Genomic DNA, 23,542 nt, shown 5'->3' with positions numbered 1-23,542 from the left:
CTTCTCTGTCCTTGTGTGTAAGCCCAGATACCTGACGCTTGTATCCCAGACCCTCTTCTTTCAGTCATTACCCACAGTTTATGACCATAGGTGAGGTTATGAGTGTAAATCGAGCGTCTCGCCTTCTGGCTCAGCTCTTTCTTCATCATAATGGTCTGGTACAGCATCTGTTGAACTCACTCACCAACTTGCCCCCACTCGTGAACAAGACACTGAAATACTTAAACTCCTGCGCTTGAAGCAATAACTCTCCCCTGAACCAAATGGGACAGTCCACCCTTTTCTGACAGAAGTCCGTGATGGATTTGGAGGTGCTGATTCTCATTCCACTCACTTCACACGCAGCCTCAAACCTGCCCAGTGCACATTGGAAGTCACAGTCTGATTAAGCCAACAGAACCACGTCATCCGCAAAAAGCGGAGATGTAATTCTAAGGTCACTGAAGTGGACATCCTGAGTGGGCCTTGAAATCCTGTCCATGAACATTGCCAACAGAAATGGTGATGAGGGGCAGTCCTGGCAGACTCCACCACTCACCAGGAGCAGGTCTGATGTGATGCTGAAAATATGTCACAGCTCCTACTTTGTAGCTATTCCAGTAACCCATAATCTTGCACCCCCTGTAGGACACCTTGTGAGACTTGGTCATGCACCAATATAAAAATGTTGTATATAAATGCTACTAATATACGAGGTCTGTGATAAAACTAACGTACCTTTTTATTTTTTCAAAAACTATATGGATTTGAATCACGTGCGATTACATCAGACAACCTTGAACCCTCGTGCGCATGCGTGAGTTTTTTCACGGCTGTCGGTTACGTCATTCGCCTGTGGGCAGGCTTTGAGTGAGGAGTGGTCTACCCCTCCCGTCGGAATCTCTTTGTCTGAGAACTTCCTGAGAGACTGGCGCTTTGCTTGATCAAAATTTTTTCAAAAACTGTGAGGCACATCGAAGTGGACACCATTCGAGAAATTCAGCTGGTTTTCTGTGAAAATTTTAACGGCTGATGAGAGATTATGGACTGTTGCTGTCGCTTTAAGGACTGCCCACGGAGCGGGACGTCACGACGCGCCCTGAGCCGCCGCTGTCTGCCTGTTTCGAGCTGAAAGCTTCCAAATTTAAGCCTCTGTTGACCCAGGATGTCGTGAGAGAACAGAGAACTTTCAGAAGAGGTCGGGATCAGCAGTTTATCCGGACATTCCACTGTTAAAGGAGATTTTATTAATGAAAGACGTGCGGACGGGTCCGCGCGTCGGGACGCAGCCGGCGCGGTGCGGCGGCACAGGAAAAACACCACCGTGTTGATAACCATTTGTAAAAACCAGGCAGCTTTTGATGGCTTTCAGTTGAGTGAGTATCTGAGAAATTGTTTAACAGCTGGACATGTTCCAACTTGTCCTTAAGGCTTCCCACGGAGGTGTTTTTCCTGTGGCGGCGCGCGGCGCCGGCTGCGTCCCGACGTGCGGACCTGTCCGCACTTTCTTTCATTACAAAATCTCCTTTAACAGTGGAATGTCCAGATAAACTGCTGATCCCAACCTCTTCTGAAAGTTCTCTGTTCTGTCACGATGTCCTGGGTCAACAGAGGCTTAAATTTGGAAGCTTTCAGCTCGAAACAGGCAGACAGCGGCGGTTCAGGGCGCGTTGCGACGTCCCGCTCCATGGGCAGTCCTTAAAGCGACAGCAACAGTCCATAATCTCTCATCAGCCGTTAAAATTTTCACAGAAAACCAGCTGAATTTCTCGAATGGTGTCCACTTCGATGTGCCTCACAGTTTTTGAAAAAAGTTTGATCAAGTAAAGCGTCAGTCTCTCAGGACGTTCTCAGACAAAGAGATTACGACGGGAGGGGTGGACCACTCCTCACTCAAAGCCAGCCCACAGGCGAATGACGTAACCGACAGGCGTGAAAAAACTCTCGCATGCCCACGAGGGTTCAAGCTTGTCTGATGTAATCGCACGTGATTCAAATCCATATAGTTTTGAAAAAAATAAAAAAGGTCCGATACTTTTCTAACAGACCTCGTATATATATTGTTACTGTAAATTATCTCCAACCAGGGTATTTGAGCTTGAGCTAGTTATTGCTGCTAATGTTGGTTACCCATGAAGTTTAACATTCACATGCTCATTAAAATGTCATAAACTCCTGTTTTTTCTATCATATTTATTCTTAGAAAAAATACAGTAACTTTGAACAAAGTAATTAACACATACTGTATATACGATACGATATGATACAATATACTTTATTGTCCCCAAAGGGAAATTTGTCTTGGACTTCAAGTGCTTTCCAAACATTCCTGTCTCAAAAATCGATAAATATAACAACAAACAGTACACTGCTTGCATGCCTATGGAACATTCATCAGCATATTGAACATTCCCATAATATAATTTACCATTAAAACAGCATAATAAGACAGTAAAAACCAGATTAAAACAAATAATAAGTTAAAACACACACCTTACTTGTACACATACACATGTGCGTGCACATATATACACACACACACACACACACCCATATATGGGTGATTCTTTAACTACGGGCACTATTGGCCTTGTAAATGTAATTTCCACCACACCATTGCCTTACAATATAAAGCACCTTGGGGCAACTGTTTGTTGTGATTTGGCGCTATATACATGTACTCTGATGTCACTGTTTATCTCCATAGAAACTACCCAAACAATCTTTCATACAAACTGTTTAGGGACATTACAGTGTTGTGGTGCAAATTACGGCAATAGTGTGGGACAACTACATTTTGTTTAAAAAAAAATCACAACAGTTGTATGACATTGAATACCCCAATTATGTTTTGATTATTTTACTGATATTTTATTCAGAGATATTTTAAAACATTAGAAAAAACATTTCTTTACCATTCATTTTTATCATTGAAGATCAAAAGTCTGGGTGTGGGACAAGCACAAAATGGCAATATTTGCATATAATGATGCTGAAAAAAGGTGAAAAAGTCATCATAGACTTTGCCCAAGGGTCCTTAGTGATTTTCCAGTCAGGCAGGGATTTGAACCGAGGATCAAATCTGGTCTCAAGCCCAACACCTTAACCACAAAACTATCAACATTGTGAGAGGAATCAAAAGGATCCCTATCTATTCTGAGAGGGACCATGCAGGCCTGTCAAAATAGCAAACATTTACTTTCAAAAATACATACATAAAACTCAGAAGTTAATATTTATGGACATGACAGAATACGAGGTCTGTCCATAAAGTATCTTACCTTTTTATTTTTTTTTAACTATATGGATTTGATTCATATGTTTTCGCGTCAGACAAGCTTGAACCCTTGTGAGTTTTTCCATGCCTGACGGTGACGTCATTCGCCTGTGAGCACGCCTTGTGGAAGGAGTGGTCCCGCCCCGTCGTCGGATTTTCATTGTCTGGAAATCAGCCATTTTCCGGCAGATTTCACTTTTAACAAGAGATTTTGTCATGGAAAGCCTACGCGGAGGCTTCGTGCGTCACGACCGATTCACTTTGGAAGCGAGACAACGGAACACCTCCATTTCGGCATGTCAGAGGACAAGTTTGGACATGTCTATCTCGGCTTTCAATCTCTTGTTAAAAGTGAAATCTGCCGGAAAATGGCTGATGTCCAGCTCTTGTGATAACCAGAGAAAGAGCACACGACGGTCTTGTATCCACAGAGAAATCAGCTCAGAAATGGTCCGGTGGCTTGTGCCGCGTCGTCGCAGCTCGGATCGCGGCGCGCTGAGCGTCCTTAAAGGGGTCCTTAAAGCTGTACTACCAGACCTTATTCTCTGTGAAGCCTGCAAAATTTTCACCGAAAGCCAGATAAATTTTTTGAATAGTTTCCAGGTGCCAGTCTCTAACAGCTTCTGAAAAAATTCTGATGGAAAAAAAACCCCAAATCATTCCGCCATTTCCAGACAATGAAATCCGACCGACGGGGGCGGGACCACTCCTTCCACAAGGCGTGCTCACAGGCGAATGACGTCACCGACAGGCGTGGAAAAACTCATGCATGCGCACAAGGGTTCAAGCTTATCTGACGTGGAAAACATATTAATCAAATCCATATAGTTTTAAAAAAATAAAAAGGTACGATACTTTATGGACAGACCTCGTATTTTGGTCAATTTGGGTGTGTTGTTTCTTGAAGTTGTAAATCTGGTGGCCTTACGTCTGCATTGTCCCAGTCCACCATATTGTAAATGGGTTCCATCCTTGGCCTGGATAAATAACCTGTATCAGACTGGCTTACCATAAAAGATTCTCATTTGTTTCATGCTGCAGAATCGGGAATAGGCACCGGCACCAGTGGGTCTCAGGGCAGACATAAGACTTATTCTTATATAGGGTTGGGTATTGAGAACCGGTTCTTTTCGGGTATCGCTAAGAAATGATTCAGTCCACTGATATCAATAGTCTTTTTGCTTAATGATTCCCTACATGAACCGCAAAAACATTTAAAACCCCAAACTCTCATCGTGCATTGCAGCACAATGTCCGTTGTTCACTGTGTTAGCTAATATAGCTAATTTCTCAAAAATATTAGTCCTATCAACTTTCTGTTTTGCAGCATTCATCCTTGACCCAAAATACATAAGCAACCAAATGACAAATGTCAGCTCTCCCTAGTTTGTCTGTGATCGAAGCCATACACACACATGTACACATAACGCATACAGAGGCCACTTGGCTATTATAATACATGTAGATAGAAAATGATTGAATGAATATATGCTTTACTTCATCCATCTGGGCTTCTTGATTGTTGAGATATACAAAAAGGTCAAGTGTTCCTTGATATTGACATAAACCATGTTTTCCTTGACTCTTACCTTTGACCAAACTACTCCAAAATCTAATGACTTCTAAATATCAATCCAATTTATATTCCCACCAGTTTGAAGGAAATCTGTCCAGCTGTTTTTGAGCTATTTTGTCTACAACGCACGGACACACGCACACCAGTGAAACAGTACCCTGCTGTCGCCACTTTGCCAGCTGCTTCGGGTAATTATTGTTTGTCTTTGATGGAGGTGTGTGCTCTCTGGTTGTGTTGGTTTATATCCCAGTTAACACAAAAGTGAATTTAAGTGCACACACTGAGTACTAGAGAAGAGGGTATGGAGAATGTCGAGGCTAAATTGTTGCCTTAATTTTGGGCTGGAGAACAATGCAACTATTGAATAAAAAGAAGATGACAGTTTGAATCTGGTGTTCATTGTCTGCTGTTGCATGTGCTTTTATTTGCATTATCTGTCGCCTTAGGAAAGAAGTGCCATGACAACAGGTATCAGTAGACACATCCCCAGGAGGGAGGGCGGGCCATGGTGCAGAAAGAAAACTGTGAGGTTGAAGTAGGCTGGGAGCAAGATATATCATAAAAAAGAATAAAAGGAATAAACTTTGAAGGAAGTGCAAGATCCACATACAGTAGGTGTTGTTCTTTCACATTCTGCTTCTCCTTCTGTGTGTTCTGTTTCACTGACCCGTCAGTCAGGGAAGCATCCTGTCCTCACTCCAGAGAATCGGTTGTTTATGCTAATACTTCTATAAGCTCATCCTCCGGAGTATCCTGCTCTGCCATTGGGCGTGCACGCTGGCTCAGGAGGGTGGGGTTAAACCCACTTGCATGTTCATATTCATACTCAGCGTGAATACATAATCAGTCCATCACATCACTCTGTTCTGAGAGCCTCTGATTCTTTAACGGATAATCTTTACCTGTTCTAATCTCTTTGCAATGGGAAGGACCAACCCACTGGGATAGTGTGAGGCGTGGATGGCCTTTTCCAGAACCCCCAGCACACACTTCTCCACGTGGGACGTGTCAGCAAGCGTCATCTGAGCGTAGTCTGATCCTCTGACAAACACTGAATTCAGTCTGACCAGGCAATTTTGGCTCGGGGAATTCGGAGGGCAGATGACCTATGGCTGAGTGCAACATGCCCCCGGCCATCACCCCTCATCCGGCTTAGATTTGCCCACATGACAGGCTGCAGGGCTGAAATCTACTGAGGAGGGGGGCGCCTCTCTTCATGGCAGACCTGCTGTTGGTGCCATGAGCAAACACACCAAGAATTAAGAATGTTTCGTGGGTAAGTGAGGTGTTTGTTTGTGATATGAGGAGCTATACAAGCGAAGTGAGAAGAGGTGAGACTGTTAGATATCCAGTGTTTGAACTACATGCATCTGGATGTTATTCTTCTTTATCTAATCAACAAATGAAGTCTGAGAACATTTTCTGACTATTGATAAGATTTTCTGGTTGATCAGATTAGACTATTCCAGTATGTATTTCCATTGGTTGTGTTTCCCCTGTGTCTAATAGCTTTTTCCAAGAGAGTTAGTGATTTAGGCTTTATATAACTAATAGTTACTACATGTCCACTTTATGAAATCAGTTTAGCATTCTGCCAACGCCAACAAAAACTGGTGCCGCAACAAGGAAGTTGAAAAAGTATGCAATACAAGGCCAAATGTATGAATGAAAAAAAATGCAAAAGTGTTTTTCAACAGTGTTAATAGGACATTTTAAAATAAAATTCAGAAAAGATGCAAACCAGAATTCTCATGACGATTATGGTGTCCTGGGCTTTTGTTATGCCTGTTTGTGTGTTTGATATCTGATTCTTTGCCAGTGCAGATGGATCAGGGAGATTAAAGTGAGAGTGGCTTTGCTGGGATGAAATCAGCTACTTGGGAAGGGGGGTTAGGGCAGGAACACGCTGATGTAATGGATGTTAGGTTGACTGCCAAATTCTAGTTTCACTGTCTGTGAATTTTTAAACATTTGCCCTCAGGTTCTGGAGTCTTTCCTCTTTGTGGAATTACTGGCAGGTCAGCTAGGTGTGATCAGAAATGGATGTCATCACACATTTATGGCTGAACTCTGAAATGACTGAGATGCTGAGCTAAGACAAGAATAGATCATTGACTTTCTTAGGTGATTTTTGTACTTCATCAAACTTATGGAGACAAAAACCTTGGTGTGACCCTCATTGTCATTTGACAACCTTATAGAGGTTTTTAAAGAATGTGTTTTGGTCCTTTCATTTATGAAATATCACTAAAAGGTGCCTGGTGGCTGGAGGACTCTAAGGACACACCCATGTTTCATCTTGCTGTGGCAGATACAGTTGTATGCAAAGGTTTGGGCACCCCTGATCATTTCCTTTATAATCATTGGTTGTCTGGATCAGAGATTTCAGTTAAATGTATCATATAGCAGACGAACACACTGATATTTGAAAAGTGAAATGAAGTTTCTAGTATTTGCAGAAATGTGCAATAATTGTTTAAACAAAATTAGGCGGTGCATAAATTTGGGCACCCTTGTCCATTTTATTGATTTGAATACACTTAGCACTAAATATTGGAACACAAATTGGTAAGCTCGTTGACCCTTGACCTCCTTACACAGGTGAATCCAACCATGAGAAAGGGTATTTAAGGTGGCCATTTGCAAATGTTCCCCCCTTTGTATCTCTTCTAATGAGTGGCAACATGGGAGCCTCTAAACAACTCTCAAATGACGTGAAAACAAAGATTGTTCAACATCATGGTTTAGGGGAAGGATACAAAAAGCTATCTCAGAAATTTCAGCTGTCAGTCTCCACTGTGAGGAACATAGTGAGGAAATGGAAGACCGCAGGCACAGTATTAGTTAAGGCCCGAAGTGGCAGGCCAAGAAAAATCTCATAAGCTGAAGCGAAGGATGGTGAGAACAGTCATAGTCAACCCACAGACCTGCTACAAAGACCTACAACATGATCTTGCTGCAGATAGTGTCTGGTGAGAACAGTCATAGTCAACCCACAGACCTGCTACAAAGACCTACAACATGATCTTGCTGCAGATAGTGTCTCTGTGCATCGTTCAGCTATATAGCGCACTTTGCACAAGAGAAGCTGTATGATGCTGTATGCAGAGGAAGCCTTTTCTGTGTACACAGCCACAAACAGAGTTGCTTGAGGTACAGTTGTGCTCAATGTTTCATACCCTGCAGAATTTTTGCTTTTTTGGCCAATTTTAAGAGAATATGAATGACAAAACAAAAGCTTTTTTTCTCTCATGGTTAGTTGAGTTTACTACAGGCTGTACCCCGCCTCATGCTCTATGACTGCTGGGATAGGCTCTAGCCCCCCGCAGCCCTTAATGGAGTAAGCGGTTGAGAGATGTGTGTGTGTGTTGTGTGTGTGTGTGTGTGTGTGTTGTGGTGTGTGTTGTGTGTGTGTGTTTGTGTGTGTGGTGTGTGTGTGTGTGTGTGTGTGTGTATGTATATATATATATATATATATATATACACTCAACAAAATATAAACGCAACACTTTTTGGTTTTGCTCCCATTTTGTATGCGATGAACTCAAAGATCTAAAACTTTTTCCACATATACAGTATCACCATTTCTCTCAAATATTGTTCACAAACCAGTCTAAATCTGTGATAGTGAGCACTTCTCCTTGCTGAGATAATCCATCCACCCTCACAGGTGTGCATATCAAGATGCTGATTAGACACCATGATTAGTGCACAAGTGTGCCGTAGACTGTCCACAATAAAAGGCCACTCTGAAAGATGCAGTTTTATCACCAGACAATGCCACAGATGTCGCAAGATTTGAGGGAGCGTGCAATTTGGCATGCTGACAGCAGGAATGCAACCAGAGCTGTTGCTCTGTGTATTGAATGTCATTTCTCTACCATAAGCCGTCTCCAAAGGCGTTCAGAGAATTTGCACTAACATCCAACCAGCCTCACAACTGCAGACCACGTGTAACCACACCAGGCCAGGACCTCCACATCCAGCATTGTCACCTCCAAGATCGTCTGAGACCAGCCACTCGGACAGTTGCTGGCAACAATCGGTTTGCATAACCAAAGAATTTCTGCACAAACTGTCAGAAACTGTCTCAGGGAAGCTCATCTGCATGCCTCGCCGTCCTCATCGTGGTCTCGACCTGACTCAGTTCGTCGTCGTAACCGATTTGAGTGGGCAAATGCTCACATTCGCTGCCGTTTGGCACGTTGGTGAGTGTTCTCTCACGGATGATGCGAAGGAGATGTGGTTGCCTGCATGGGCAAATGGTGTAACACCAGATACTGACTGGTATCCCCCCCCAATAAAACAAAACTGCACCTTTCAGAGTGGCCTTTTATTGTGGGCAGTCTAAGGCACACCTGTGCACTAATCATGGTGTCTAATCAGCATCTTGGTATGGCACACCTGTGAGGTGGGATGGATTATCTCAGCAAAGGAGAAGTGCTCACTATCACAGATTTCGACTGGTTTGTGAACAATATTTGAGGGAAATGGTAATATTGTGTATGTGGAAAAAGTTTTAGATCTTTGAGTTCATCTCATACAAAATGGGAGCAAAACCAAAAGTGTTGCGTTTATATATATATATATATATATATATATATATATATATATATATATATATATACACACACACACAAACACACATATATATGAGGTCTGTCCATAAAGTATTGTACCTTTTTATTTTTTTTTTTTAAACTATATGGATTTGATTCATATGTTTTCATGTCAGACAAGCTTGAACCCTTGTGCGCATGCGTGAGTTTTTCCACGCCTGTCGGTGACGTCATTCGCCTGTGAGCACGCCTTGTGGAAGGAGTGGTCCCACCCCGTCGTCGGATTTTCATTGTCTGGAAATGGCGGAATGATTTGGGGGGTTTTTCCATCTGAATTTTTTCAGAAGCTGTTAGAGACTGGCACCTGGAAACTATTCAAAAAAATTATCTGGCTTTTGGTGAAAATTTTACAGGCTTCACAGAGAATAAGGTCTGTTAGTACAGCTTTAAGGATGCTCAGCGCGCCGCTGTCTGAGCTGCGACGACACGGCACAAGCCACCGGACCATTTCTGAGCTGATGGCTCTGTAGATACGAGACCGTCGTTTGCTCTTTCTCTGGTTATCACAAGAGCTGGACATCAGCCATTTTCCGGCAGATTTCACTTTTAACAAGAGATTTTGTCATGGAAAGCCTCCGCGCGGGTTCAAGCTTGTCTGACATGAAAACATATGAATCAAATCCATATAGTTTAAAAAAATAAATAAAAAGGTACGATACTTTATGGACAGACCTATTCTTCTTGTTCCAAGATTCTTGTAGGCTGTGGGGTTTTTCTTATCATGCTCCAGGTCTTTGGAATCTTAGCATCATTAGACTTTGTGTTGAGTGGTTTCTGGAGTGATGTCTATTTTGAGGACCAATTTAACTTTGTTTTTCGTCATCTGTTGCTTTTCCTTTGTTTATTTGCTGCTTTTACTTGTTTCCTAGTTTGCACTGTAATTATTGGCCTAGTGATGTCTGTACAAATTAATTATTTTTTTCTTATTATCATCCAATGTGGTGCACCTCTCTTTGCTCAGGACTGTCATAAAATTGCATTTTTGTCCATGATATTGTGTATGCATGTGTGCAAAAATAAGGATGTACTCCTGCCTTTTTTTCCGGAGGGACAGACTGCTCCACTTTTCCTCATCCCAACCATATGGAGCATAGCATGCTGCTCCATGCAGGCCGGCTCTCTGCCCTCATAATGGCCCTGATCAGTGCAGACTTGGCTGTACAGCCAACAGCCTAAAAGTCAAGCAGGGGCTGGTACAGTTGTTTGACAGCATTTACTCTCTAACTCATCTAATTTAATGTTATGGTCTCATCTCCATATTGGTATTGTACATGATTTTTGACGAACATTCTGAGAAGTTATGTCTTTTCATGCATGCTGTTGATTTTTAATCCAATACATGAGGTAAGATGAACCTGAACAAAGTGACCGGTGGGCCTCTGTCAGTACTTTAAGGAAGCCGGAGCAACTGGAGGGAACCCACACAAACACGTGGAGAACATGCAAACTCCACACAGAAAGGCCACAGGTGGGAATCGATCCCATGACCTTCTCTAGTTGTGAGGCAACAGTGCCAACCTCTAAGTCACCATGCTGTCTGTGATCAAACAACAGAAAAAAAATCACCAGATACTATATTAATGATGTAATAGTTAATCAAGCCACATTGGTTGTATATTGTGCACCTTTTCAGCAACTTAATAGTGCTAAAAACAAAAGAAAAAAAGAACAACAAACAAAACTCCATCTTAAGAATAAATTTGTTTTCAGGTCTCATGGAAACAACCTGTTTATGTGCCTTTTGCTTTAATTGTGAAGGAGCTCTGGCTTGCCACGTCCCCTTTCTTTTTTTAAAAAAGGGGCAGTTGTGTCTTTTTTCAAGAGACTGTAGCTCAATTTCCATTGCAGAATTGCGCAAAGTGAAGCAATATTTTCAGAATGTCAAAAAACCACAACAGCAAAATAACTGTTTCCTTTAAATGATGTAATGTCAATTGAATTATTGTAAAGAGCAATGGTCCATCCGCTGTAAAACATACCAGTTTTATGCCATTTTGTATATAAGATTATGATATTGCTTGCAAGTAAAAATGTCAACTGGGGGCGGTGCTTAACAGAAAGGTAAGGGGCATCACCAGGAATATCAGGATTTAGCCTTTTAGAGGTCATAAATATTAAAAACTATTCACACACATTTAATCATTAGTTTGCATTATTCACATCATCGACAGTTTGACAAAAGCTTTTTGATAATTTGATCTGGATGACGTTGTTGGGCGACGGTACCTGAACCTGCAGACACATTAGATCAAAGAGTATTCTAGACAACTTTCTCAAATTAACTTTTTGTTTGGATGATTTGTCTCTGTCTAGATCAGATCTACAGTAGATCTGATCTACAGTAGATCAGATCTACTGTAGATCAGATCTACTGTAGATCTGTTTTCTGGAATTTTGTGAAATGTACAACGGTCCCACTCTGAGCACAGTGATGGATTGTGATATATGGTCACTCAACCAGAGCAGCATGTTGTAGGGGGTGGCACGTTCTCTCTCTCACTGACACACACACACACACAATTAATTAAATTTTTAAAAAGCTAGCTTTTTATTGACGCAGGGAGATCATTCCACAGAACAGGGGTACAATAAGAGAAAGCTCTGTGACCCGCAGGCGTTTTATTCACTCTAGGGACACAAACTAGTCCTGCACCTTGATAATACAAAGCATGGGCCGGTATGTAGGGTTTAATTAGGTCAGCTAGGTAGGGAGGTGCCAGTCCGTGAACAATTTTATAGGCTAGTAGCAGAACCTTAAAATCTGATCTCACTCGGACAGGAAGCCAGTGAAGAGATGCCAAAATGGGTGTAATGTGGTCGTGCTTTCTGCTTCATGTCAAAACTATGGCAGCAGCTTTTTGAACCAATTGGAGAGCCCTAATGCTGGGCTGTGGTAAACCAGAAAATAGAATATTGCAGTAGTCCAATCTAGAAGAGACAAACACATGAATCAGGGTCTCAGCATCAGCCATAGACAGGATGGGACAAATCTTCACTATATTTCATAGGTGGAAGAAAGCAGTCCTTGTAATATCTCTAATGTGGAGGTCAAAGGACAATGTACAACCCCTGGCAAAAATTATGGAATCACCAGCCTCTGAGGATGTTCATTCAGTTGTTTAATTTTGTAGAAAAAAAGCAGATCACAGACATGACACAAAACTAAAGTCATTTCAAATGGCAACTTTCTGGCCTTAAGAAACACTATAAGAAATCAAGAAAAAAAGATTGTGGCAGTCAGTAACGGTTACTTTTTTAGACCAAGCAGAGGAAAAAAATATGGAATCGCTCAATTCTGAGGAAAAAATTATGGAATCACCCTGTAAATTTTCATCCCCAAAACTAACACCTGCATCATATCAGATCTGCTCGTTAGTCTGCATCTAAAAAGGAGTGAACACACCTTGGAGAGCTGTTGCACCAAGTGGACTGACATGAATCATGGCTCCAACACGAGAGATGTCAATTGAAACAAAGGAGAGGATTATCAAACTCTTAAAAGTGTTGTGTGGGCCGCTGAAGAGGAGGTACTGCTGGCCCACCACCACCAGATGGTGCCCTGCTTGGAGTGCGGGCTTCAAGCACAAGAGGGCGCCAGAGCCACTGGGAGTGACAGCCGTCACTCATCCTCAACACCAGCTGTCACTCATTCATCTCATCACCATCAACATAAAGGCCGGACGGCAACTCCACCTCCTCGCCGAGAAATCTTCTACGATTAGAGGTAACCTTCTCTGCTGTGATTACTGTTAATCTACTATTGTTCTGTGTGCAGTCGCATGCCCGTGAAGACCCAGGAGAGGGACAAACGGGAGCTGCACGAGTAAAGACGTTTCCTGGAGGTAGAGGTTATCCCTCCCGGAGGAATCACTAATAAAGGTTGCTGGGTGTGAGGACTCACACTCACCACCTTCTGTTTCTGTCTGCCAGCAGTACCAGGGCCGACAACAGAGGACAGAGACCACCTGGGGACTCAGGGCTTGGCGGCTTCGGTGTTCTTCAGGCCGTTGGTGGTAGAAGCGGTGTGGGCCCCGGCTCTTCGTTCATCCGAGGTCTCCTATCTTCAAGCCTGCCCGCAGTCCTCCTGTGTATGATTGGCATTATTACTCTTGTTTATATTCCGTTGTGTTCTTTCGCAACATTAAATTGTTACTCCTTCTCTTATCCATTGTCCGTTCATTTGCGCCCCCTGTTGTGGGTCCGTGTTACGACACTCTCCCAACAGGATTTCTCGGCCATTCGTCATGGATCCCGAGGGGCGTCAACCACAGCTTCAACAGCCAATGGGAGAACAAGGAGCGCAGGCGTCAGCAGGAGGCGTGGTAAGTGATCTGCAGCAAATCCTTACCGCTTTCACTGCTCAGTTACAGCTAGTAACCGAGCAAAATGCAATCCTCAATCAGAGGATGGAGGCTCTCACCGCCAGAGTGGAAGCACGCGAGTCGAGCGTCGCTGCAGTGTCTCCTCCTGCTGGCCCGGGGCCTAATGTAGATGTTCCATTGGCCGTTCAACTACCCCCCCCCACCGTCCCCTGAAGCTTACATAAGTCCTCCCGAACCGTACGGAGGCTGTGTGGAAACGTGCGCAGACTTCCTAATGCAGTGTTCGCTCGTTTTTGCACAGCGTCCAGTCATGTACGCAGCAGACGCCACCCGGGTGGCTTATGTAATTAATCTGCTTTGAGGTGAGGCACGCGCTTGGGCTACAGCGCTCTGGGAACAGCAGTCATGGCTTCTGACGTCATACGCTGGGTTTATACGGGAATTCAAACAGGTGTTTGATCATCCCAACAGAGGCGAGACCGCCTCGACCGTGCTGCTGTCACTGAGACAGGGGCGTCGGAGCGCAGCTGATTACGCTGTCGACTTCCGCATCGCGGCTGCGAGGTCGGGTTGGAATGACGTTGCGCTCCGCGCTGCCTTCATAAGCGGACTGTCTCCAGTACTGAAGGAGCATTTACTGGCTAAGGACGAACCGCAGACTTTCGACGGGCTTGTCACTCTGGTTATACGCTTAGACAACCGCTTCAATGAACACCGTCGGGAGCAGGCCGGGGGGCGTGGCCGGGCACAAGCCGTCCCTCTCTCTTCCGGGTCTGAAAGGGTGACGTCGTCCCCACGCTCCATTGCCAGTGGGCTCCGTGTGGCAACAGCTCCCCCTGCTGATGAAGCTATGGACACGAGCAGGGCCAAAGTGAGATCTGATATCAGACAAAGGAGACTGGCCCGCGGGGAATGTTTTTACTGTGGCTCATGTGAACACATGTTAAAAGACTGCCCCAAACGGTCAAACACCAACGCCCGTCCTTAGAAACTGGGCTAAGGGTGGGCCATAACATGTGCACGGGGAAACCCCGCAAATCAGCACGAATCCCAGTGATAATCCTGAGTGGGGATTTAACCCTTCACGCCCCAGCACTGGTGGACACGGGGTCCGAAGGGAATCTGTTGGATAGCAGATGGGCAAAGGAAGTGGGGCTCCCTCTAGTGGCTCTGCCTTCGCCTTTGAAGGTACGGGCACTAGATGGCACTCTACTCCCGCTAATCACACACCGGACCCAGCCTGTGACCCTGGTTGTGTCTGGGAATCACCGGGAGGAGATAGTGTTTTACGTGACACCTTCTACCTCCCGAGTGATTTTGGGTTTTCCTTGGATGGTGAAGCACAATCCCCGGATCGATTGGCCGTCTGGGGCCGTGGTGCAGTGGAGCGAAACCTGCCACCGGGAGTGTTTAGGATCCTCGGTTCCTCCCGGGATCACGGCTAAGGAGGAGGTTAAAATCCCTCCCAATCTGACGGCGGTGCCAGGGGAGTACCATGATCTGGCTGACGTCTTCAGCAAAGATCTGGCGCTCACTCTTCCACCGCACCGACCGTACGATTGTGCCATTGATTTGATTCCGGACGTTGAGTACCCGTCCAGTAGACTGTACAACCTCTCACGTCCGGAACGCGAATCAATGGAGACCTACATCCGGGACTCCTTGGCCGCCGGGTTGATCCGGAACTCCACCTCCCCGATGGGTGCTGGTTTCTTTTTTGTGGGCAAGAAAGACGGCGGACTCCGTCCATGCATCGATTACAGGGGATTGAATGAGATCACGGTTCGCAATCGATACCCATTGCCCCTCTTGGATTCGGTGTTCACACCCCTGCATGGAGCCAAAATATTCACCAAACTCGATCTTAGGAATGCGTACCACCTAGTTCGGATCCGGAAGGGAGACGAATGGAAGACGGCATTTAACACCCCGTTAGGTCATTTTGAGTACCTGGTCATGCCGTTTGGTCTCACCAATGCGCCCGCGACGTTCCAAGCATTGGTTAACGACGTCTTGTGGGACTTCCTGCATCGGTTTGTCTTCGTATATCTGGATGATATACTCATCTTTTCCCCGGATCCTGAGACCCATGTCCGGCATGTACGTCAGGTCCTACAGCGGTTGTTAGAAAACCGGCTGTTTGTGAAGGGCGAGAAGTGTGAGTTCCACCGCACTTCTTTGTCCTTCTTGGGGTTTATCATCTCCTCCAACTCCGTCGCCCCGGATCCGGCCAAGGTTGCGGCGGTGAGGGATTGGCCCCAACCAAAAAGCCGTAGGAAGCTGCAACAGTTCCTCGGCTTTGCAAACTTCTACAGGAGGTTCATTAAGGGTTACAGTCAGGTTGTTAGCCCCCTGACCGCCCTGACCTCCACCAAAGTCCCCTTCACCTGGTCGGACCGGTGCGAAGCCGCGTTTAAGGAGTTGAAACGCCGATTTTCGTCTGCGCCAGTTCTGGTGCAGCCTGATCCTACTCGCCAGTTTGTAGTGGAGGTGGACGCCTCAGACTCAGGAATAGGAGCCGTGCTGTCCCAGAGCGGGGAGTCCGATAAGGTTCTCCATCCTTGTGCCTACTATTCCCGCAGGTTGACCCCCGCTGAACGGAATTATGACGTGGGCAATCGAGAACTCCTCGCGGTGAAGGAGGCTCTGGAAGAGTGGAGACACCTATTGGAGGGAGCTACGGGGCCTTTCACGGTTTTTACGGACCACCGGAACCTGGAGTACATCCGGACCGCCAAGTGGCTGAACCCCAGGCAAGCCCGCTGGTCCCTGTTCTTCGCGCGCTTTGACTTCCGGATCACCTACCGCCCCGGGACCAGGAATCAACGATCCGATGCATTGTCCCGGGTGCACGAAGAGGAGGCCAAGGCCGAGTTGTCGGACCCCATCGACACCATCCTTCCCGAGTCCACTGTCGTGGCCACCCTCACCTGGGACGTGGAGGAGATCGTCCGGGAGGCCAAGGCAAAGAACCCGGACCCGGGAGACGGTCCGAAGAACAAACTCTACGTCCCACCAGAGGCTAGGGCTGCCGTCTTGGACTTCTGCCACGGATCCAAGCTCTCCTGTCATCCCGGAGTGCGTAGGACCGTGGCAGTAGTCCAGCAGCGCTTCTGGTGGGCGTCACTGGAAGCCGACGTCCGGGACTACGTCCAGGCCTGCACCACCTGTGCCAGGGGCAAGGCGGACCATCACAAGACCAGGGGTCTACTCCAACCCCTGCCTGTGCCTCATCGCCCCTGGTCCCACATCGGCCTGGACTTCGTCACGGGCCTCCCGCCGTCCCAGGGCAACACCGCCATACTGACGATAGTGGACCGGTTCTCCAAGGCGGCCCACTTCGTGGCCCTCCCGAAGCTCCCGACGGCCCAGGAGACGGCAGACCTCCTGGTCCACCACGTCGTGCGTCTGCATGGGATACCGTCGGACATCGTCTCGGATCGTGGTCCCCAGTTTTCCTCACAAGTCTGGAGGAGTTTTTGTAAGGAGCTGGGGGCCACCGTACGTCTCTCGTCCGGGTATCACCCACAGACGAACGGCCAGGCAGAGCGGGCGAACCAGGACCTTGAACAGGCTCTTTGTTGTGTCACCTCCGCGCACCCGGCGGCCTGGAGTAACCATCTGGCCTGGATTGAGTACGCTCACAACAGCCAAGTATCTTCTGCCACCGGCCTCTCCCCCTTTGAAGCGTGTCTGGGCTACCAGCCCCCGTTATTCCCACTTGTGGAGGGAGAGGTCGGGGTACCCTCGGTCCAGGCCCACCTGCGGAGGTGCCGCCGGGTGTGGCGGACCGCCCGCTCTGCCCTGTTGCGGGCCCGGACGAGGGCCAAGGCCCATGCAGATCGCCGGCGTTCCCCGGCCCCTGCATACCAACCGGGGCAGGAGGTGTGGTTATCCACCAAGGACATCCCGCTCCAGGTGACATCCCACAAACTAAAGGACCGTTTCATCGGGCCATTCCCCATCGCCAAGATCCTCAGTCCGGCCGCAGTGAAGCTGACACTCCCGGCTTCACTGCGGATCCATCCGGTTTTTCATGTTTCTAAACTCAAGCCGTACCACACCTCACTACTCTGCACCCCTGGACCCGACCCACCTCCTGCCCGGATCATCGACGGGGAGCCGGCATGGACTGTTCGTCGGCTCCTGGACGTCCGTCGGAAGGGTCGGGGTTTTCAGTACTTGGTGGACAGGGAGGGTTACGGACCCGAAGAACGCTCCTGGGTGAAGAGGAGCTTCATCCTGGACCCGGCCCTTCTGGTCGATTTCCACCACCGACACCCGGACAAGCCTGGTCGGGCGCCAGGAGGCGCCCGTTGAGGGGGGGGTCCTGTTGTGTGGGCCGCTGAAGAGGAGGTACTGCTGGCCCACCACCACCAGATGGCGCCCTGCTTGGAGTGCGGGCTTCAAGCACAAGAGGGCGCCAGAGCCACTGGGAGTGACAGCCGTCACTCATCCTCAACACCAGCTGTCACTCATTCATCTCATCACCATCACCATAAAGGCCGGACGGCAACTCCACCTCCTCGCCGAGAAATCTTCTACGATTAGAGGTAACCTTCTCTGCTGTGATTACTGTTAATCTACTATTGTTCTGTGTGCAGTCGCATGCCCGTGAAGACCCAGGAGAGGGACAAACGGGAGCTGCACGAGTAAAGACGTTTCCTGGAGGTGGAGGTTATCCCTCCCGGAGGAATCACTAATAAAGGTTGCTGGGTGTGAGGACTCACACTCACCACCTTCTGTTTCTGTCTGCCAGCAGTACCAGGGCCGACAACAGAGGACAGAGACCACCTGGGGACTCAGGGCTTGGCGGCTTCGGTGTTCTTCAGGCCGTTGGTGGTAGAAGCGGTGTGGGCCCCGGCTCTTCGTTCATCCGAGGTCTCCTATCTTCAAGCCTGCCCGCAGTCCTCCTGTGTATGATTGGCATTATTACTCTTGTTTATATTCCGTTGTGTTCTTTCGCAACATTAAATTGTTACTCCTTCTCTTATCCATTGTCCGTTCATTTGCGCCCCCTGTTGTGGGTCCGTGTTACGACACTCTCCCAACAAAAAGAGAGTAAATCATCATGCAGTGTTGCAAAAAATGTTGGTTGTTCACAGTCAGCTGTGTCTAAACTCTGGACCAAATACAAACAACATGGGAAGGTAGTTAAAGGCAAACATACTGTTAGAGCAAGGAAGACATCAAAGCGTCAAGACAGAAAACTTAAAGCAATATGTCTCAAAAATCGAAAAATGCACAACAAAACAAATGAGGAACGAATGGGAGGAAACTGGAGTCAACGTCTGTGACCGAACTGTAAGAAACCGCCTAAAGGAAATGGGATTTACATACAGAAAAGCTAAACGAAAGCCATCATTAACACCTAAACAGAAAAAAACAAGGTTACAATGGGCTAAGGAAAAGCATTTGTGGACTGTGGATGACTGGATGAAAGTCATATTCAGTGATGAATTTCGAATCTGCATTGGGCAAGGTGATGATGCTGGAACTTTTGTTTGGTGCCGTTCCAATGAGATTTATAATGACGACTGCCTGAAGAGAACGTAAATTTCCACAGTCATTGATGATATGGGGCTGCATGTAAGGTAAAGGCACTGGGGAGATGGCTGTCATTACATCATCAATAAATGCACAAGTTTACGTTGCTATTTTGGACAACTGAAAGGATGTTTGGGGATGTTTCAAGATGATAATGCATCTTGCCATAGAGCAAAAACTGCGAAAACATTCCTTGTAAAAAGACACATAGGGTCAATGTCATGGCATAGGGTCAATGTCAACGAGTAGATCTGATTTGATGCAGGTGTTAGTTTGGGGGATGAAAATTTACAGGGTGATTCCATAATTTTTTCCTCAGAATTGAGTGATTCCATATTTTTTTCCTCTGCTTGGTCTAAAAAAGTAACCATTACTTACTGCCACAATCTTTTTTTCTTGATTTCTTATAGTGTTTCTTAAAGCCAGAAAGCTGCCATTTGAAATGACTTTAGTTTTGTGTCATGTCTGTGATCTGCTTTTTTTCTACAAAATTAAACAACTGAATGAACATCCTCCGAGGCCGGTGATTCCATCATTTTTGCCAGGGGTTGTAGGATCAAAAATTACCCCAAGGTTCCTCACGTTGTCAGTGTGTTGTATGACACATGAGCCTCGGCCAAGCGTTAACTGGTCAAATTGATGCCGATGTCTCACTGGACCAAGAACCATCATTTCAGGCTTATCAGAGTTTAAAAGTAGGAAGTTGCTAGACATCCAGCTTCTCACTGATGCAAGGCAATCTTCTAAGGATTTTATGTGGATGAGATCACCAGCAGTTGTCAGCATGTATAACTGAGTATCATCAGCATAGTAGTGAAAGTATGATATTATGCATGTAATGAGAGGGGCGAACATTAATGTATACAAGTCTTAATGTTTGTTAGCCTTTTGCTATGTTTTCGGTATGCATTTGCATTGCTTATACATAGGATGGCAGTTTTCAATCGAGCTGAGTTAGCAAACTTTATGTCTAAACATTCAAAAATTAGATATCAAACATTAGATGAAAAAGTTAGATAGTGCAGGGCGGTGAAGATGTGTGTCAAACACGCTACAACTGCCTCTGTCTGTGCACACCTGATCCCATGAATCCTAATTAGTACTTGGTTGGGAGACCACTCAAGATTCAGGAACAAGAGGGGCTGCACACGTGTTTCTGGAGTTTCATCAGGAAGGGCTTAAGACTTGTGTGATATCTTCATATGGATTTCTACTGGATCCACTGTGGTGACTTTGAGCACCTGCGGCAAACTGAAAACAAAAAAAAAGTTAAAGGCAACAGTGAGGGCAGCAGAGTCTAGCAGCGGCTCGCACCCCAGCCTCACTGCAGTAAGGACCAGCATACAAAGCCTGCCTGCCCCCCAATGTCTCTGTGCAGCTGGAGATATGTTAGGATGGGCATAGCATAAAATGTGTGCCAAATCAACAAGCTGATCTATGCCGATTGACCCCAAGTGAAAGAGAATTAGCCTTAGTGTTCAGGGTGGATGGAGGGATTTTTTTTACAGTGCAGGTCTGGTAGGAGTACTTTTGTTTGTTTGTGGTACTTTGTTGATGTCGACATCTTCTCATTGTTTGTCTTCTTGTGGCTGTAGAGTCCAATCTACAATCTGCACCTCCAGGGCAAACCGCAATGCTGGGACTGCCGTGGTTGTTTTTGGTGTTGTCTGTGCCTTCTCAGCTCTCTTAGACTTTTCCTTTCCAACTTGAAATGCTTGACCCCCTTGTCCCAGGTTGGTCGGTCTGAGGCCGGCTCCTCCAGGTACTTTGGGTCTGTGGTACACAGGACCAAAAACTTCTTGATGTGGTCATGATAGTGCTTTTTTAGTCCTCTTGAATGTGAGATTTGTTTTTGGTATATGTTGCACCAGATAAGTCGCAAGACCTCCCAAACTAGTTGAAAAAAAATTCTTATACTCCAGAAAATGCAGTAGTTCTGTTTTTCTATTTTACAGGCAATATTATTGAAAGATACAGTAGTGTTCAGAATAATAGTAGTGCTATGTGACTAAAAAGATTAATCCAGGTTTTGAGTATATTTCTTATTGTTACATGGGAAACAAGGTACCAGTAGATTCTCTGAAATCCAACAAGACCAAGCATTCATGATATGCACACTCTTAAGGCTATGAAATTGGGCTATTAGTAGTGTGGCATTCAGTCAGTGAGTTCCTCAATTTTGTGGAATAAACAGTTGTGAATCAGGTGTCCCCTATGTAAGGATGAAGGCAGCACCTGTTGAACACGCTTTTCTCTTTGAAAGCCTGAGGAAAATGGGACGTTCAAGACATTGTTCAGAAGAACAGCGTAGTTTTATTAAAAAGTTGATTGGAGAGGGGAAAACCTATACGCAGGTGCAAAAAATTATAGGCTGTTCATCTACAATGATCTCCAATGCTTTAAAATGGACAAAAAAACACAGACACGTGGAAGAAAACGGAAAACAACCATCAAAATGGATAGAAGAATAACCAGAATGGCAATGGTTCACCCATTGATCAGCTCCAGGATGATCAAAGACAGTCTGGAGTTACCTGTAAGTGCTGTGACAGTTAGAAGACGCCTGTGTGAAGCTAACTTATTTGCAAGAATCCCCCGCAAAGTCTCTCTGTTAAATAAGACGTGCAGAAGAGGTTACAATTTGCCAAAGAACACAACTGGCTTTAAAGAGAAATGGAGGAATATTTTGTGGACTGATAAGAGTAAAATTGTTCTTTTTGCGTCCAAGGGCAGCAGACAGTTGTGAGACGACCCCCCAAACTCTGAATTCAAGCCACAGTTCACAGTGAAGACAGTGAAGCATGGTGGTGCAAGCATCATGATATGGGCATGTTTCTCCTACTATGGTGTTGGGCCTATATATCGCATACCAGGTATCATGGATCAGTTGGATTGTCAAATACTTGAAGAGGTCATGTTGCCTTATGCTGAAGAAGACATGCCCTTGAAAATGGGTGTTTCAACAAGACAATGACCCAAGCACACTAGTAAACAAGCAAAATCTTGGTTCCAAACCACCAAAATTAATGCCTCGCAGATGTGAAGAAATCATGAAAAACTGTGTTATACAACTAATACTAGTTTAGTGATTCACAGGATTGCTAAAAAAGCAGTTTGAACATAATAGTTTTGAGTTGTAGCGTCAACAGGAGATGCTACTATTATTGTGAACACCCCTTTTCTACTTTTTTATAATAGCCCAATTTCATAGCCTAAGAGTGTGCATATCATGAATGCTTGGTCTTGTTGGATTTGTGAGACTCTACTGAATCTACTGGTACCTTGTTTCCCATGTAACAATAAGAAAATACTCAAAACCGGATTAATCTTTTTATCCATAGCACTACTATTATTCTGAACACTACTGTAACTCCCTATGACCAAAGCCCTTTTCTTCATGGATAACCTAAAGGACACTGTCTCCCGACTCAGGCAGCCAGTAGGCTCTCTGTCTGTGTACGTGCCCAGTTGATCCATGAGTTAATCAAAGCTGTCATCAGTTTGGAATGGTGTGTGACAGGTCACTTAATTAAAATGAAAACTGCATTATTGACAAATCTTAATTTGTATGAGTTTGTGCTGCCAATTCCTTTGTCAAGATAAAATGCTGGCTTTTCCTCTGCATGACTGCACTGTTGATCCCAGGTATCTATTTGTCTGTCCAATAAGCCTAATGACTTTTAGGGACACATTTGTAATCACAGGGGTGGTCTGTGCCAGATGGATTAGTGCTCCAGATGGTGCCGTTACCGACTGACTGGCTGGTCACAGCTGCATGAGCTCACATGTTTTTATCACAGCAACCGACTCTTTCACTGCAGCTCAGCAGTACCAAAGGTGTTTGGAGTGTCTGCTGATATATTAAGATATGCTCATATATGTGTTGTTTTTTTTCTAACTCACTTGATATACAGTGCATCCAGGAAGTATTTACAGTGCTTTACTTTTTCCACATTTTATGTTACAGCCTTATTCCAAAATGGACAAATCCCCCCCCCCCCAAAAAAAAAAAAAAATTCTACACACAATACCCCAAAATGACAATGTGATTTTTTTTAAGATTTTTGCAAATGTATTAAAAATAAAAAAAAACTAAGAAATCACATGTACATAAATATTCACAGCCTTTGCCATGAAGCAAAAAAATTGAGGTCAGGTGCATCCTGTTTCCACTGATCATCCTTGAGATGTTTCTACAGCTTAATTGGAGTCCACCTGGTGT

The 23,542-nt window shown here is 45.5% G+C and overlaps 1 protein-coding gene across 7 annotated transcripts in view; it reads left to right on the top strand.

The window, feature by feature from the left end:
- Nucleotides 1-23,542, top strand: part of cacnb2a (calcium channel, voltage-dependent, beta 2a) — a 282,202-nt gene that overhangs the window by 61,524 nt on the left and 197,136 nt on the right. The window contains exon 1 of one of the 7 annotated variants that reach the window (XM_034170707.1): nt 6,090-6,108. The exons of the other annotated variants lie outside the window; for them this stretch is intronic. The gene's annotated coding sequence lies outside the window, so the exon portion shown is untranslated. Of the gene's footprint in view, nt 1-6,089; nt 6,109-23,542 lie in introns of those variants that run through there. 7 annotated transcript variants of the gene reach the window in all.

This window comes from Thalassophryne amazonica, chromosome 1, assembly GCF_902500255.1.
Source record: "Thalassophryne amazonica chromosome 1, fThaAma1.1, whole genome shotgun sequence".
NCBI classification, from domain to species: Eukaryota; Metazoa; Chordata; class Actinopteri; order Batrachoidiformes; family Batrachoididae; genus Thalassophryne; species Thalassophryne amazonica.
This window is presented reverse-complemented; position numbering and strand designations above follow the sequence as displayed.